We start from the raw sequence: 6000 nt of genomic DNA on the forward strand, positions 1-6000 counted from the left end.
TGGAATTGTATTGGAGTTGTCCATACAGATTGTCAAACGAAATATTGGGTGTGGTTGGTAGACCCCCGTTTTTGCAATTGGTATAAGAGCAGGCAAACACGTTAAAGACCTTATAAATCTGTGTTTATAGCAATCTGACTCTATGGACAGTAAAGTCTCTATAAACACTTTACCAGAAGTAGATCTACTCAACTCCGAGTGTGTTCTAGAAACCATCGATGAGGTTGAGTGCCTTAATCTAGAAAAAATCATCAAAAATATTTGTCGAGAGAAACAATGATTGATAAGGAAAATTGATGGTCTTCATTGCGAAATTTATATCAAAAACTCTGATCTTCGAGAACGTTCTGAAGAGCTAGTTAATCTCCAGAAGAAGTTGGATGAACAAATCCGGATCAATTTCGATCTTGTTGCAGATATTGCAAAATACAAGGATTTGAAGTCTGTCAAAGTATCTTCAATAGATTTGAAAAACTCTTTTAATTCTTCCATGTAGAATTGTCGTAAGTAAGGAGATAAACGAGGTTTAGGCTTTGTGAAACCTGATGCGACTCAGAACCACTCACATGAGTTTAAAGATGTTGGTACATGTATGTTTTGTGGTTCTCATAATCATTTTCAACATATGTGTACACCTTTCAAGAAAAGTTTAAAGGTTGCTAGTGATCTTCATAAGAAAGCTGAACAACTGTTTACTATTCTCAAAAGGTGTACAATGCTAACAAGAAAACCCAATCGGGATATATAGTAGTGTTAGTACGGGGATTTTGCTCTAAAATCAACATCACCCTTTCGATGGTTCCTTGATAGTGGATGTAGTAGACATATGACTGGAGATATTTCATGGTTTGTGAATTCAAGCGATTTTAAAGGAGGACCAGTAACATTCGGAGATGGGAGTTGTTGCTACATAAGCAAGAAGGGGACAATAAAACTACCAGACGTTCCTGAAATCCATGATGTAGTGTACGTTAAAGGTATGACTGCTAATCTTCTTTCTTTTAGTCAAATTTGTGACAAAGGCCATAAAGTTGTCTTCAATGCGAATGGATGTGACATTCTAGACAAAACTGGAAAATAAATTTTTCAGGGAACTCGTGGTAAAAATAATTGTTATCTCTTAGATACTCAGTTTAACAATTGTTGTTATTTGACTAAGGTGGAATCTACACATCTTTGGCATGAACGTTTTGGTCACATCAATTATCGCCTTCTAACTAAGATCATCAATAAAGAACTTGTAAGAGGTGTTCCCAAAATCAATGCTAAGATTGATGGTGCTTGTGGTGCCTGTCAAAAGGGTAAACAAACGAAAGTTCCACATAAATCATCTCGAGATATCTCACTAAAGCTCCACTTGATTTAATTCATATGGATCTTTTCATCCCTATTCAACAACCTACAGTTTATGGGAAGAAGTATGCTTTAGTTATGGTAGATGATTACACCAGATTCACTTGGGTGGCTTTTTTAGCTCATAAGAATGAAACCCTTGGTGAATTCAATATTATTGTTAATGGAATCCAAAACGAATAAGTTCGCAAGCTAAAGAAAATTAGAAGCGACCGTGGTACTAAATTCAAGGACACTAAGGTGTTTGAATTTTGTGATAAATTGGAGATTATTCACCAATACTCACCACCCATTACTCCACAAGCAAATGGAGTTGCAGAAAGGAAGAATAGGAACATTCAGGAAATGGCAAGGGTAATGCTCCATAACAAAAACTTACTATTAAAGTTTTGGGGGAAGCTGTTTATACAACATGCTACTTGATCGACCGTGTTTATCTACGGTCAAGAACCCTAAATACTCCTTATGAGTTGTGGTACGGTAAGAAGCCCAACTTACACTATCTCATAGTGTTTGGAAGTAAGTGTTACATTATGAAAGATCGAGAACAGAAAGGGAAATTTGATTCTAAAAGTGATGAAGGTATTTTTCTTGGCTATGCATCTGATAGTCGTGGTTTTCGAGTATTTAATCTCAGAACCCAAGTTATGATGGAATCTGCAAATCTCATCATCGATGATCTGAGCAATTTTCGTCTTGATAGCTCTCCCTCTGAATTCCCTCCAACTGAGATAATTGAGAAAGTCAAGGAAATTCATGAATCAGTTGAAGTTGTTCCAACAGTTGATGATCCTGACGTTTCTAGTGACGAGAAGAAAAACACTAATCAGGCTACCCCCTTTGAACAAGAACGTGCTCCTCTAGGTCACCTCTGTGTTCAAAGGAATCATGATACTAACAATATTATTGGAGGAAAATATTCTACGGATAAGACGAGAGGACAACTTCAAAATATTTACAATTTTGGTTGTTATCTATCGCAAGTAGAACCGAAAAATATTGATGAAGCTCTTAGCGATCCATTTTGGGTGAATGTAATGCATGAAGAGTTAAATCAATTTCAAAGACAACATGTATGGGAGCTCGTACCTTGTCCCTCCAATATCAATATTGTTGGCACCAAATGGATATTCAAGAACAAGTCTAATGAATTTGGCACCATTGTCAGAAATAAAGCCAGACTTGTCGCTCAGGAATATTCGCAGATTGAAGGTATCGATTTTGACGAAACGTTTACTCATGTGGCACGCCTTGAGTCCATTCATTTGTTATTAGCTCATGCTTGTTTTCTCAAGGTTAAGTTATTTCAAATGGACATAAAATCCGCGTTCCTAAACGGAAATTTAAAGGAAGAGGTCTATGCACTCAACCTAAATGATTTGAAAATCCAGACTTCCCAGATCATGTCGTTAAGCTCAAAAAGGCATTATATGGATTAAAACAAGCACCTCGCGTCTGGTTCGAGAAACTAACTACTTCTCTTTTTAGGAAAGGTTTTTCAAGAGGTGGTGCTGATAAAACATTGTTTACCAAGTGGAGTGGGAAAGATGTAGTCATTGCTCAAGTTTATATAGATGATATCATTTATGGATCAACATCCGAGAAACTTGTTAAATATTTTCAAGTCTCCCTTGGTAGGGAATTTGAAATGAGCAATGTTGGTGAATTAAAATTCTTTTTAGGATTACAGATTCAACAACACAAGGATATAATTTACTTATCTCAAGAAAAATATGTTAAGGATCTTGTTACAAGGTTCGGTCTTAATAAGTCAACTCCAAAGCTGACTCGTATGCCCACTACTGGTAAACTACATTGAGATGAGAAAGGAGTTAATGTGGATCAAAAACTTTATCGATCTATCATTGGAAGCTTTTTATATCTTACAAATACTAGACCTGACATTGGTTTTAGTGTTGGTTGTTGTGCTAGATTTCAGGCTAATCCAAAGGAATCTCATCTTACAGATGCAAAAAATGGTCATGTGTTATATTCAACACACTATCGGGTATGGTCTATCTTATACTTTTGATACTAACACTGATCTTACTGCCTATTCAGATGCTGATTGGGCAGGATGTGTGGAAGACAGAAAGAGTACATGTGGGGGTTTCTACTATGTAGAATTGAATCTTGTGGTTTGGTATTGCAAGAAAGAAAACTCACAATCCCTTTCAACATGTGAAGCAAAATATATTGTTGCAGGTTCATGTTGTACTCAACTTCTACGGATGAAATAAATGCTTGCTGATTATGGAATTGACATTGGAATAATGAAGTTCTTTTGTGATAACTCTAGCGCGATTCGCATCACTGAGAATCCTGTTGAGCACTCAAGAACTAAGCACATCGACATCAGGTGTCATTTTATTAGAGATCTCTATGAAAATGGTATCATTAACATGGAATTTGTGCCTTCCGAACAACAATTGGCTGATATTCTCACCAAACCTTTAAATACTGCTATGTTTCAACACTTACAGAAGTTTATTGGTGTTGTTTTTGTTCATTAGATTTCCAGCTTTTTCCTTGCCCCTGGATCTATTAATATCTTTTGGGAAATAAAAGCTTGGAGTTTCAGTGAAGTGTTGTTTCAATTTCTCATTTGTTTCTAGTAGTAGTTTGTTTCTGTTTAATATCAAAATGTCCAAAGAAATCCTTCTTTTCTTGTGAAAGTAAGGTCGCTCTTGTTGTTCCTTTTCGGAATGACATTTTATAGGGGAAAGTTCTTAATTGAACTTGCGCATAATTGCCAAATATTTGTGGGGAGGGAGACTGTGGAATATTGTAGGAGTTATCTTGTATCTTTATTAACTCCTTGGTGAATACACTAAGTTTGGACTATATGAAATCATCGTAACAAAGTTGATATGTTCTCTTTTAGTCATGAAGTGTCTCTATGAGAATTTTATTATGATCCCACTAATTGTCGTACCTTTGCCAATTTATATTGACAAAAAGGGGGAGAATTATTTTGTAGGTCACACTACATACATATAGTTTACAGATCATTATGTAAGGGGGAGTGGTGTTCATCGTGAGATGAAGTATTGACTAAGGGGAAGTGATACATATCACCATAGTATTATTTTCAAAGTTGTGGTACAATTGAACTTTGATGTTGTGTAATAATACTATGACACTGTATAACAATATGAAAACAATCTTGTTGATTATTGTTATAACTACGGATCTTCAACAACAATGATGCTGGGTCGAACACATTCAGAGTCACTGGAATACTTGGAGCGGCAAAGAATTCAAGTAATGTTGAAGAACCAAGGAAATCAAGCATGATGGATGAGAAGCTATAAAGTCTTATTTATTTTGTAATCCATATGTATTTATAGTTTGTCACTAAAATTGACAAAGGGAGAGATTGTTAGAGCATTGCTCGGTCGAACTCGCAAGTGTTGCTATCTCAAGCTTGTTTGTCAAGTTTAGTTGATCAAAAATATAGTCTTGATTTCTAGCCTATCTATAGGAGTTTCAGACTATGACAAATTGTATAGTGAGATTTAGACTTCACGGCACTTACAACTGAAGACGAAGATCTACTGAAGAACTCGGAAGAACTTCATCAACAAAAGGTATGTGGAGACTAAAACTTATCTATCCTCAGAAGTATATTTTATTATTACTTATCTCCTATTGAGACAAAAGTCGTATATGATATAGTCTTTCATATCATACACATTTGATATTTCGAGCTGAGTATAACTCGCTTATCTATTTCTCAAAATACGTGTTGGTAAGTTTCTGTCTTAGCTATATTCATCATTATTCTTGACTTTATGTCGAAAGATGATCATGTGGAAATTGCCTTGAAACATCTTAGTGGATTTGTGTGAGACAGTCATTTTATGTCGACTTGGAAAGTTTCATATTGATCATTCAATCACTTGAAAATTGCTTATTAGCTAATGGTATGTGTGAGACATCTATTGTCTTCTTATAAGAATGTTTCAATGATTGAAATGGGAGTTAAGAGCACAACCCGTGTATGGATACATTACGGTTTGTGTACTCAGTGTACGAACTGTTTTGACGAAATTCAGGACCGGAAGTTTGCATACCCATTCGCAAACAACTGTTTAAGTCAGGGTACTTAAGTTTACATACCCGTTTACAAACTGATTTAACTGTTGAAGTCTGGGAACCAAGTTTTCGTACCCGCTCGCAAATGATTTCAACTGAGTTCGGTCCGGAGCTAAAGTTTGCGTACCGTTAGCAAACTGTTAGCTGGTGACCAATGTCCAGAACTTAAGTTTGCATACCCATTCGAAAATTTAACTGGTTCAAGTTATTAAACCAGTAAAGCATGATTTCATACTCATGAACAAATGCATTTATATAATAAGGAATGAAATCTTTGCAAACTGTGGCTTAAATGTTCATGAATTGATTCTTCCGAATCAATCCGATTTTGCTTCGATCCATTCATGTATTTTACTATAAGATACTGAACAATTAAACAACTCTATGAACAACACAATTAGATCCTTTGATTATCTTTGATCATCATAGTTGATCTAGATGTGTTAGATGAATGTGAATTAGACAAAAGTGTTCATATGGCTAACCTTGGTTAACTACTATTGAACCAATTAAGTATACACGTTTAGGTACGGTTACCCATATCTAAAT

Source organism: Papaver somniferum, chromosome 7 (genome assembly GCF_003573695.1).
Source record: "Papaver somniferum cultivar HN1 chromosome 7, ASM357369v1, whole genome shotgun sequence".
NCBI classification, from domain to species: domain Eukaryota; kingdom Viridiplantae; phylum Streptophyta; class Magnoliopsida; order Ranunculales; family Papaveraceae; genus Papaver; species Papaver somniferum.